General features: G+C 37.0%; 1 protein-coding gene across 7 annotated transcripts in view; it reads left to right on the forward strand.

Annotated features, from left to right (window-relative positions):
• The window catches only part of MSH4 (mutS homolog 4), a 191,634-nt gene that overhangs the window by 121,471 nt on the left and 56,761 nt on the right, over positions 1 to 13,402 (forward strand). For 4 of the 7 annotated variants that reach the window (XR_004955335.1, XR_004955336.1, XR_001594980.2 and 1 more), the window contains exons 18-19: positions 1,178 to 1,316; positions 5,842 to 5,948. The gene's annotated coding sequence lies outside the window, so the exon portion shown is untranslated. Of the gene's footprint in view, positions 1 to 1,177; positions 1,317 to 5,841; positions 7,053 to 13,402 lie in introns of all 7 variants that reach the window. The other 3 variants (XR_001594978.2, XR_004955333.1, XR_004955332.1) reach the window with 2 other exon arrangements.

Below are 13,402 nucleotides of genomic sequence, written 5' to 3' on the forward strand. Positions count from 1 at the left end.
TAACCTATGATTAATTAAATATATAATTTTGGTTGTCACTTATAAACTCTCTGGGCCTTAGTTTCCTCTTCTATAAAGTTAATGTTATACTACCTAATTTCTAAATTCTTCTCCAGCTATTCTTGAAATCATCTGATAACTAGACCACATGCAGATTTTTACTCCCGTCCTAAAATATGTTTTTAGAGCTATTTAACAATTATGAATCCAATAGAGATTTATACCTTACACTTAATTTTTGGTTTCTTTGAACTTTGGAACAGCTCTCCAACTTCTTCTTTCATGCTGTTTTCATAACAATTATAAAATATCCCACATTATTGATTTGTCTAATTGCTTATGCTGAGACTTAAACTTCTTTATCTTCTTAAATTTTCTGTAATTTAACTTCATTAGATTCAGTATAAATATTTTTGACAAGATTTCTTGATAGGTTCTGCTGAAATATGTTTCACATCATATCAGAAGGTACATTGTATCAGATTGTTCTCCAATTAGTGAGGCAAAATTTGATTCTTGATTATGAGGGCAACTACCATACCACTCTATTTTATCTCTCCAGCTCTTAGATTTTATATTTCTTTGACTTTCAATGTCTTTACCAAGACTTTTTATTACTATGCTCTTGAATTTCCTAAATATGTACATTCATCCAATTGATAGTGGCCAGAAAAGTCTTCTACTCATTTTCATTATTCTCTTTGGATCAAGTACTCCCAGTTGCTTGATGATGTCGAAACTCCTTAACCTGGCAGTACCAAAACACCTTCTATTATACAGTCTCTCAGCAAGACACTTTCTGCTCCAACTAAATTGATTTGATTTTTATCTTCTACATATGATCTTGTCATTCCCACACTTCACCTTCAATATTCTACTGCCTTCCTCCAGAATACCTCTTTTGATTCCTCCTGGCTTATACTTAACACCTTTTATGATTTATCCAACACCACACAAATTATTCTCTTATTCAGTTTTTCTTGCTGATCACATACTTGATTTAAGGCATATACTTTTGTAATTTTCAATGCAATATTTTTTTCTTACTAAAAGTAATAGATTTTCAATACAGGGATTACGTTGACTCGAAGTTATAGTCATTGAAAAAGTTGAAAAAAGTTTTAAATGTGTGATAAACTTGTTTAACGACTTACTTTTTTTGTGTGTGTGTTCATAGACAACATCTATCAGATGAGAAAAATGAGTCAGCGTAGTAATGATGAATGAAAGTATGGCTTTTTATAAAGTCAAGGAAGACACCCTGTGAGACGAAGCTATCATTCAGCAGTGTTGTGAATTTTCTCTTCTAATTTCAGGTAAGATATGATTTTTATGTGGCCTGTATTTCTGGAATTGGGCAATTCATTCCAGATGGAGCTTTTATGACTATGATTTGCTAGGAAATATTGCTGTGCTTTTAGATCATTCATTCACTGATAAACTGAACTGACTTTCCCATGTATTTAACTCAGTTTTCATTGTGACATAATGAGAAAATACCGGATTTGGAGTCAAAAAACCAGGATGTAAGTATTGGCCTTGCCACTTACCTTATATGTGACTTCGAACAGTTCCTTTAACTTCTCTGAACTTCGATTACCTTATCTGCAAATAATAATAATAATAATTTTAAAATCTTATTGTGCCTACTTCATAGGGTTGTTGCAAAAGATAAATTAGATAACATGAAAAATCCTATGTGATTTACAAAGCACCATCCAAATGTAATGGATTATTATTTATATTTTTCAACTTATTAAGGAGATAAATAGCCTCTTTTAGGGAAAATTTCTATCTTCTAACTTAAAATTATGTAATAATTTTTTTTAAACCAGGAAAGACAGATGTGATTGGGTTTTTTTTTAAGGCAATAAGATACGAATTAAAGAGAAAAGAAAGAGAATTAATTTTCCTTTGAATTTCTTTCTAACCATATATTTCACTCATTTTCTCTTATTCCTTCTACATCATGGAATTGTATCTTTTTGGAAATAATATTGTGCTAATTTTTTTAATATCAATCCAGCTCCTAGAGTTAGGGCTCTCTTTATCCAGTTTAACAAACATCTGTATTCTTACATTCTTTTTTCTTTTTAACATTTTTTTCCATTAATCAATCACACAACCAATATTTATGGCATATCTGCTATGTAAAAGTAATTCTTTTGTTATTTATTTAAAATTTAAAAATGTGTGATATCTGTCCTGGATTTTATTTTTCTTGGATAATAAACAGTTTTAATCACCTACTATATGCAAAGTACAGTGGTAATATAGAAATGGCTCAAGAAGTCTTCATATTAGTCTGGGTGGCAGACATAGAAACAATCTGAACACTAAAATTGTGGATATGGAGAGAAGAAATGAAGAATTTACAGAGAGGGGATTATTTGGTCTCAAATGAAGGGAGAGATTATTCAAAATGTACTTTTAATTATATTAGACTCTGATTTTTATTCAGAGGGTATTTAGGAATAGTATTAGGAAACTACTTGGGAAACAAGTTTATTATCTGTTGCTGTATAACAAGTTACCCCAGTATGTAGTGGGAGTCACACACTATTTCTCCTGCCATATTCTGTTGATAAGTGAGTCACTAAGTCTAGCCTTCATATAAGGTAAGGGGAATCTCTATATTGTGAAGGGAGTAGTATTAAAGAATCTGCAGACATGTTTTAAAACTGTCACAGCCTGCTCTCTAGTCAAAAATTATTTACATTCTTCCCACATGCAACATATGCTCAGTCACTGCCAAGATCCCTTTCACAAAGTTGATTCTTTACAGCATCAGCTTAAAGTCTAGGATCATCTATGTTAGATCCAGATGTGAAAGAGGCTACTCTGGTGTTCCTTAAGTATAGTTCCTCAAATATTAACCTGAAGACCTATGAACCAAAGAGACCTAAGAACCAGAGGCAAGTCCTCTGCTCCAAAATACTCAACACAATAGTAGACATAGGATAAGTGCTGCTGATACTTCTAATCAAGGGTGAACACAGGACCTTACAAAAGACACAGGTCCATAGAAATTCCATAATATTGCAGAGCACTGGTTGGCAGTTCCTTGACTGGGAATCAAGGCCTGGGAATAATTCTCCATACCTCTTTGGCTCTGCACCCTAGTTTCTTGGTTTTCCCTCTGAGTCATCCTTCCTTTTTCATGAAGTGCAGCCAATGCTTGTAGTTGAGTAGTCTTATAAGCCTGTGACCTTCCTGTAGAAAGTTAGAAACCCAAAAATTTCTTTTTCATTTTCTACTACAGTGTTCTTTTTAATCGAAGCTAGTGGTATTTCTGCCATATAATTGTCTTTAAAACTCGTGGGTCTCCTATGACTCTTACTGAAGACTCATGCCATTAGACAAATCCACACTTATAAATATTTTTGAGATATGCTCTTCCCTAGTTAGGGTTCTGCTGAGACTGCTGAGAAAAAAAGACCTTAAGTTTCTTAGAAGCCTTATTTTTTAAGTAAAATTTTCCAAGGCACTCACCCCCTATATTTTTCTGAGATCTAATCAAAGGATTTCACAGCTACTCCCTCAGCTTCATCTTTACAATTTTTTTCTGATAAGAGTTCTGAATTTGCTCTCTAACTAAGGACATGTCTTAATTTTAGTTTACCATCTAGAGAAATTGGGAATTTTCAAAACCAGAAAGTCCCAGCTCCTTTATGTTGAACAGTCTTTTTTTTAACTTATCTCTCTTCTCTCACATTAGATTCTAATCAGTCCAAAAAAAAGACAGGTGGCACTATCAGCAATATTCCTAGAAATCACCTTAGCTAGACAATCCAGTTCATTAGTACATTCCTACTTTTCATGTAACTTCAGGTAAGAGTGTCACTAAGATTTCTACCACTCCATAACAAGGATTCCCTGCCCTCCAGTTTCCAATAAATTTTTTCTTACTTTCCTGTAAGACCTCACCAATAGCCTCCTCAAAGGCCATCAAGATTCTTCTACTCTTTCCTCAAAGTCCTATCAGCTTCCTCTCACTTCTTGGTTCCAAAACCTCTCCCACATTTTAGGTTTTTATTACAGCATTATATCATTTTGAGTACTAAAATCACCATTAGTTATCTATTGCCTAATAACAAGTTGCCCAATATGTAGTAACTTAAAATAATAACAAACATTTATTGTCTTCACAATTCTTTGGGTCAGAAATTCAGGAGTGGCTTGATGTTGGGCCAAAGCTACAATCATGTGAGGTCTGACTAGGGCTGGAGAATTTGTTTCTAGGGTAGCTCACTCACGGGATTGGCAAGCTGGTGCTGGTTGCTTGTGGGAAGCTTCATTTTCTTCCAATGTGAGCCTGTCCGTGGGCTGCTTGACCTCCTCTAGAGCAGGCAATCCAAGAAAGCAAGCTGGAAGTAACAATGCCTTTTATGACTTAGTATCAGAAGTCACAAACCATCACTTCTGCCACATTCTATTCATTAGAAGCATGTCACTATGTCCAATGCACACAATCGAAAGGAGGGAAATTAAGCTCCATCTTTTAAATGGAAGAGTGTCAAATAATTTGCAGACATACTTTAAAACCATCACAATCTGAATCCTGCTCTTGACCAGTAACTCCAAAAAGATCATAAGGAAATGAACAATGTGCACACACACACACACACACACACACGCACACGCACACGCACACACACACACAAACGAAGAAGTAATGAAAAGCTGGAGTATGACCCCAAACTTCAATACATAACCCCAAGTTTGGGGAGAAAATTTTAACCAAAGCTAGAGGGGTCTGAATAACATAACGCAAAAGCAGGCCAAAGGGTTTAGGTAGATTTCACTCCAAAGCTAACCACTCTAGTGGGAGAAAAGTACAAATAGCGCCTGTGAAAAAGAGAGAAGAAAGCAGAAAGAGCTGACAGACAAAGCAGATTTTCTTTCATGCCTAGAGTTGCTTGCCGCAGGTTTTTCTAAACAGGATAGTAGCACTAGGGCTGCTTTGGTGTTGGAGGAAAAAAATCTGGAAAAGGGGAGAGATGATGGAGGCTTCTTAGGGCAGCTCATATTCTTATCACTCCAGGCCTGTGAAAGAAAAGAAGGAAGGAACGTTTCCAGGGATGTTTAATTAGCAATGTGACTCTCCCCAAGTAGTAAGTGGTCAATGTAATGTCCTTCAAACTGACCAGATCATAGTAACAGTCTCCCCTTTCAAGATGTAGCAACTTAGGGTTTCTATCTATTAATCTAGTTGACTTAACAACCGTACTCATGGTCATTCTAGAGTGCGATTATGGCTCTCATGAGAGAAAGAATAGCAGCATAGTAGATGTTCTATTTATTCCTTTTGTGACACTCCTTTAGAAATCTTTGCTACTCTAGGAATTGAGAACTAATATAATGTTAATCTAGGCCCAAGTTCCTTTATGAATGTCTCTCAAAATCGCCCCTAGTTTTTGAGATGGATTAAGCTTGGAGATGAGGTTTATCCCATGGCCAACATATGCACTAGGCTGAGATTTCCTTCCTCAATGAAATCCCTCATTCCTGCCATATCAAAAATGTTCAACTGCATTGGCTAATAAAACAGGATTATTAAAACGAGCACCATGTAAAAATGTAACACCAAACAGTTACACAATGCTCCAAACTTATTGCCACTAGATTACATTTTAAAAATTCCTTCTCATTATTCTCTTGCATGGGGCCTATTTTGAGGAACATTTGTCCTGACTCACAGAAGAAATCCTATCCCCAAATCCCCACTAGCCAGTGGCAGTGTTCAAAACAAGCTTCAGGTAGCACATTTGAGATGCCAGAATACAATAGGCAACAGTTTAACCATCAAGTTTAATCAGCAGCTTTTCTTGTGTATTACAGGAAATGCCAACTTCCCAACTGGGGTCAAGAGGAAGCCCTGCTGCCCACAGATCCTCTGAGCCAATCTCACACTTTAAAGTCTGTCATTTGCAACACCCCATTTCCAGGTACCTATTTCCATATTAATCATGACTCCTGGTTGCAATTCAGAAACCCAGCTCACTAGATGGGAGAAGAAAAGGGAAAGAAATTAACTTGTTGCTTAATTATACCTTAGCCCCAATCCAGTTATCAGGAGTCTAAGCTTGCTATTAAGATCTTAGTTTCATCTCAGGTAAATTTTCTATCTCTGCTTTCTGAATAGGGTCAGTAAAGGGCCCAAAAGGGTGTGGCCTCCTCTCTCTCCATCTTTTTCCTCCCTCTCTCATGTGCTTGTGCTTTTCATGGCATAAATGAGAATGGGGTAGGGAGAGAGAGCAGTTCATTTCAGTGAATGCCCATACCTGGAAGATAAGGAGGTGAGCCCCTTTCTGTTGGCAAATTTTGCTTCTCTATCAGACTGGTGGCATACAGAGATACTCGTATCTTCAGATCATATTTCCACCTGGGTACAGTAGAAAATAGGTTTCTATCATCTGATTGGTCATACACTCTCGGCCATGCTTTCCTGACCCAGCTCGAAGGCCAGGAGAACCCCCAGAGGAGGATACTCCTATCTCTTTTAGCCCCCTTTAAAGGGGTGTACCTACCACATGCCCTCTCAGGTGTGTGGTTTCTGGCTCGATGGGCAGCTGTTCCACGCGGTCTGATATCTTTCTTAAATCATCTGGAAATCCTCAGCACCAAGTAGCATGGAAACCTGCTATTTCTCCTTGGAGCCACAGAATACCTGCCATATTCATTGTATGAGTTCTAAAATGAGCCAACTCTCAGCAACTCCAGGTGAGAAACAGCCCCTTTCCCCATATTGTAGTGATCCTCAAACCCTGACTGATGGTTCTCCTGGGACTTCCAGCTTTTTCCAGGATGAGAGAGGTTAGCAGATGGAACTTTACATTTCCCACACCCATCAGGAAAATGGTAAAATGGAGAAGAGACCACATGTCAAACTGCGATTCCTCCCCCAACTCTTTTTCCCTTTCCCCATTTCTAGGTCTCTTTCAACAGATGATAAAGGAAGGACTATTATCAAATAGATTCGACTAGGAGACCACAGTACAGTGAACCATGTGGTGAGGAGTCTAGCACAAATACACTACTGAACTTGAAAGGTGAAGGAAGTGTCTTCTGTTCTTAGCAATGAGATGTTATCAAAGTACTTTATACCACCTTGTTGGATTAATACAGACAATTTATGTGACCCATCTGAATTCTTGTGCACGACATTGAAGACCTTCCATAATCTGAGCATCACCTACCTCTCTGTGCTCCTCCCCTCACTCTCCCCTGTTTGAGTCACGAGGAGCTTCTGTCTGCTTCTTTTTTCTCTCCATCACCATGACCGTGTTTTTCTCCACCTTACCTTTATCTTCCAACTTGAGGTGACCAACTTTTTCCTCATATCCTTGTTAAACTCTGGATTCTGCTTTGAGTGGAACTTAGACTGTGATCTCCTTGAGGGCAGAGAGCACATATCACTCGCCTTTATATGCCTAGTACCAGACATAATACCCAGTACAAAATAAGTTTGGGATACGTAGTGAACTGAATTGAGGTTCTAAAGGAAATTTACCATGTCCAATTTGTTCATTGCTTTTGGGAGGGCCCCTAAATCTTCTCTTTTATTTTTACTGAAGAGATTTATTTTAGGATGAGATCATTTAAAACAACTTACATCGTGTTCTCTCTGTATGTTCTTTATGCGTACCTTTCACAAGAATATTTTATAGACAGTAATTCTCCTGTCACTCTTATGATATAGGTTAGTATTACTATTGATTGAATAGCTTATTCATTGAACTACTATTTTTCTCAGACTCATTCTTTCAGAAAAATACAACTTTAAAAGATGAAAGACTTAAAATATCTATATATGAGAAAAGTAAAAGAAAAAAAGAGGTACTTGACCTCTAAATTCCTGACACTGTAATAAACCAACTTTGATAGCATTGATTTAATAACTAACCTAAGATAAACGTTAAAATCACCCAATCTATGGTTTCTTTAAAACAAATAATTCAGCCAACAAAGGCACATGAAATGAATGATAAGCAAGAATGATTAATACTACCATATTCATTCTGTGTTTTGAGTTCAAGAGAACATCCTGGGATATTTTCACTTCCTAAAAAAGCTAAAACATTTAATGTGCTATGACTATTATGAGAGAGGTAGTCAGTCACATAGTAGGTAGTCTGTGCTACCATGTGTTAAGTGCTGTATTCAGTAAATATTTTATTTTATTGTCTCATTTAGATCTTACTACCTGATTGTATTAGTCAGGGTTCTCCAGAGAAATAGAATCAATTACGTGTGTGTGTGTGTGTGTGTGTGTGTGTAGAGAGAGAAAGAGAGAGAGAGAGACAGAGACAGAGGCAGAGACAGAGAAAGAAAGAGACAGACAGAAACAGAGAGACAGAAACAGGGAGACAGAGTTTATAAGGAATTGGTTCACATGGTTATATGGGCTGACAAGTCCTTTGCAGTGCGAGTGGCAGGCTGGAGAGCTCATGTTTTAATTTGAGTGTCAAGGCAGGAGAAAAGCTGATGTTCCAGTTTGAAGGCAGGTCAGCAGAAGGAATTCTCTCCTTGTCAGGGAGAGGTCAGCCCTTTTGGTCTATTTAGGCCTTCAATTTGTTGGATAAGACCCATCCATATTAGGTAAGGCAATCTGCTTTACTCAGTCTATCAATTCAAATGTTAATTTTATCCCAAAACACCCTCACAGATACACCCAGAATATTTGACCAAATATCTAGATACCTTGTAGCCCAGACAAATTGGCACATAAAACTAACCATCACACCTACTTAGTAAGTTCTATGACTTAGTCTGCTATTTAGATGAGGAAAAGAGAGGCAATTTAACTTCTTGTCACACGCAATTCTAATTGGTAGAGACTCTACTTGAACTCGTCTAACTGACCATAGCATAGTGTTTAAAAGAGAGAACAAGGTTTGGAATTTGAACAGACATCTGTTTTTTTGTGAGAATTAAGTTTTTAAATAATAAATATAAAAGAACATATCACCATGTTTGACACAGACCCATTATAGCTAATAATGTTTGTATTAGTAGTTGTATTATAATATTGTTAAAAGGATTATTATTAGTTTCTTAACATAAACCTCTGTCCTTTTAGAAATGCCATGAAGAACTTTATATGAAGATATAGTTGACCAATATTATTCTCTATTCTTTTCCTTGGTTTTGTGATATAAAGATAAAAGATGGTAAGTCACTAGAGAGTTAATTTCTCCAACATATCTTCTTGCAAAAATAATATTACCTTTGGCAGAGATATACCTTATTCCTGCTGATGTCATTAGAAAATGGCAAGGTCAACCAAAATGAGAAATTGACAATGTCTCTGCCTTCCAGTTTTTAATAAGTATTGTCCAAAGAAATAATAATCAGCTCTGAACTTGTTTGTCCTTGAAGTGCCTTTTTAAAAAGGCCTCCTAGCAAATCTAATGTAAGATCAAAAGCAGTTGAGAAAAAGTAGAAATAATTTAAGTATACTTCCTTACTCTGTTCTGTGTGATAGAAATAAAATACTTATACCCTTTTAAGGACCTAGGCACTGGATATTTGCCTCCTTCTTTTCCTAGGATGTGAGAGAATGATGGCAAAAGAAGCTTTGATGACTTAATAAACCAGATTTTCTAACATGTAAATAAAATATAGCATCTTATGGAATAAGTGGTCTTTTAAAGACTTTGTCCCATGTATTCCCAGCCTCATTTTTAGGGCAAGACTCCAGGCAAAACTGTAAAATTACTTATATACATATTTTTATTCTTCTTCTTCTGTCATTGAGTCTCTTTTCTTTCATCTAAGATCTTCATGTTCTTTCATCTTCATATTTTGTGTTCTCAGCAAAGGATGTGATAGACTCATGGACATTAAGATACAATGACTTAAAAAAATTATTGTACTCTTTCTACCAATGTCTTTTAATTTACTGAGATTTATAATTTTAAAAACATTAATTTTAGGCATCACTAAAATTGAGGAGGCATTTACTACAATGAGAGGAAACTTTCTGGAGTTGCTTAAATCACAACATATAGAAACATATAGCTATCTTAGCTATTAAGGTCAGTCTTGCTCTTTTCTCATTTTCTGTCTAAATAGGCACCCATCACAGTACTAAGCATTCTTACCTGATTCGTACTAAGCTTTCTTTGTCCTGTCTCTGTACAGTGTATCAATGCTATTGTCTCTACTCACAATGGCAGTCCATGCCCCATATTTCATCTGAGCCCAGCTTAATTAAAATTTTTCCTCATTTAAGGTGTATAGTTTCATTGAGGAAATGATCCATCCTCCAAAGAAACAACCGTGAAAGAGTAAAAGATAGTATACAGTGAATAGCCATTTGTGCATGGGGTGGTGATAGATTCATGAGTTGTACATTGTTCTGACCCCCTGAAGGAACTGACTTACCTATAAGGAACACAGACAGATATAGTACAGCAAAGAAGATGCAATAGCAGCAATAAACACAGGGAGTTATGGGAGCCGAGAAGAGGGATAACCCGTCCGTGAGTGTGGATTGTTGTCACCTGGGTAGTCCTTAGAAACTGCATCATCTTAGAAGTTGTACCACACAATATAGTTTCTCTAACTTTGCCAAGTAACCACTGCATCACAGTTATAAAAGAAAACATTTTAGTCTAATAGAACCAACGAAAACATACATCAGAGGGAATGTTTCCTGCCAAGGGCAGTAGTCAGGCCATGGGTGTCGTTACATGCTGGTTGCTCACCTTCTCGGTGTCTCACACTCAACACTGAAGGGCTCCTGGGCCAATTTCCTGATCACACACATTCTGGCTTCCCATACCCTGATGTGGAAAGGTGCTTACTGAAGATCCTCTTACACTAGCAAGTCACATCTTCACAACCTTACCAACAAGCTGTATTTGGCAGGCATTTCCCTCTAGTAACAACTGTATGAATCGTGTTTAAGTTCCTAAGGTACTGGGAGATTACAGAGAACAGTGATTAAAAACCAGCCCGCTTAGGATTGAGTCGAGTCTCCATCACTTACTAATGGTATGACCATTAGAAAGAGGTTTACACTCTTCATGTCTCAGTCTATACAATGTGAATGACAATAATAATAGTATTGCCTCATAGGATTGGTGTGAGGATTAAATGATGCAATAAAGTAAAAGTTCTTCATACTACACCTGAAACCTAGTTTGTTAGTTTCCTAGGGCTGCTACAACAAATTACACAAACCGAGTGGTTTAAAACAATAGAAATTTATTTTCTCACAGGTTTGGAGGCTAGAAGTCAGAAATTAAGGTGTCAGCAGAGCCACGCTCCTTAGCATGCCTCTTAGTATGTGGTGTTTGTTGACCATACTAAGCATTCCTTGGCTTGTAGACATATCACTCCGATTTCTGTTTTTACATGTTGTTTTCGATGTATGTCTCTCTGTGTTTTCACATGGCCTTCCTATAAAGATACAAGTCATTGAATTTAGGCCCACTTTAATCCAGTATGATCTCATCTTAATTTAACTAATTATATCTACAAAGACCCTATTTCCCAATAAGGTCACATTCACAGGTTCTAGATGCAGATGAATTTGGGGGAAACTATTCAACCCGGTATACCTAAACATGCAATAAATTCCAGTTTTCCCACACACACAAACACAAAACATAAAACACAGTTACTTACACAGAGGGGATCCTGAGAAGACAGTAACATCAGTATGGCATTATTCTTCTCTATTCTCAACTCCAGTCTTTCTATTTCTGAGCCAAGTAGCTTCCCAGAAAAAGGCTCTGAGGGTAGGCATGAGATTGTCGGAGAGAGATGGTACAGGAAAATGTTTGCTCTGGGTCAGTCCCGGGGGAAAGGGATATCAGGATGCACAGTTTCCCTGGACCCTGAGGATATGAGAAGTAACTGAGTAGATTGACAAATGTGAAGAGGTTGGATGCAGATGTGATAAATGGGAGCTGATAGCCTGTCTGCTATGATAGCACGTGCCCCAAAGATCAGAGACCAGTATGATTCTCCCACTTTCAGACCTTTGGCCATTTAGGTGCTCCAGCAGCTATATCTGGGCTACTCAGATAAACAGGCAAAGGAAAATATTAAGGAACATCAGGGACCCAGGTAGAGAGAGGAGGACTGGGTATGACTCTTGGAATGGATTTATGGAAACATAGATGATGGATGGTTGGATGGATGGATGATATATTTTTTGAAAAACAATGTATTACTCATCTCGTTAGCTTTTATTTTTATTTTTAATATAAACTGTCATGTCAGATTCCTCCCTAAAAATCATTCTGTGTCTCCTCATTGTATTAAGTATGTCTTATAAAAGAATTGTTGAGCATCTATTTAATTTGGCAAGTCAGGTAAGTGCAAGGATAAGAGGTTTTCTACCATATCATATGTATTTGATTTATTATTTAAAAAAAAAAAAAACATTTATCTGACACTCGTTTTGAGCTATACTGTACTAAGTGCTTTATATCATTAATACATTCAGGACTACAGGAATCTCCTGAGGTTTTCACCATCATTACTTCTGTTTTACAGATAAGGAAACAGGTTTGGTGGTGGTCTGCAGAAGAGCCAGGTCCTGCAAGCCAGTCTCACTATGTATATATCTCATCTCCTGGGCCAAGTGGGAAGGTCCTTTGGAGAAGAGACTGTCTTCCCTCTTTTGTCTTTCCCATGGTGCCACCATAGTTCTTTGAACATATCTAAGCTCTAAGTAGCTATTTGTTGAAATGAATTAGTCGAGTGGCACTTTTTGTTTATTTTTAAGGTAGGGTAACCTGGGGCATGTTTTGAGGTGTCAAATAAGGATCAATGTAGTTATTGAAGATGCTACAGAGGGAAGTATAGTGTGGGATTAAGGTCAATTAATCAATAAGTTTATTGATTCTCTTTTTTCCTCTGTAGTGTGTATAGAGAAACAAAATAGCACAACGCTTATAGGAAAGAGTAAGCTTTGGAGAAAGATGGTGTTTTCTCTTCTGAGAGCACAGGAACAAATAGACAAGGAGAGCTGAAGCAGCGTGGGGAGCTGAGGACCTGTCCACCTCATTATCAGAGCTCAGAGGAAACAATTGGGGAAATATTTTCTTGATTGTTAGCCTTTATCTTTGCAATTTAGTAAAAACTGACTAAATTTGCATTTACAGTTAACATGACTTTCATTTACAGTTGAGGTCTGGGGACAGGAATTGTTTTGAATAGGTCCCTGTTTTATTTGAACAACTTGGTTTTTCCATATTGGAGTTCAGTGGTAGGTCATATGTTGATAAACCAACTACTTCCTCCAACTTTAAAAATAATTGCTGATCAAAAAATTGAAAAAGAAGTAGATTTGGAAATGTCTGAAAGCCAGCGGTGAGAAATATTCTGTGTCAGTTTTCAGATAAGCTTGACTGTCCATTAGCTCCCCCGGTCATTTTGTGAA

This window comes from Rousettus aegyptiacus, unplaced genomic scaffold, assembly GCF_014176215.1.
Source record: "Rousettus aegyptiacus isolate mRouAeg1 unplaced genomic scaffold, mRouAeg1.p scaffold_m13_p_1, whole genome shotgun sequence".
NCBI classification, from domain to species: Eukaryota; Metazoa; Chordata; class Mammalia; order Chiroptera; family Pteropodidae; genus Rousettus; species Rousettus aegyptiacus.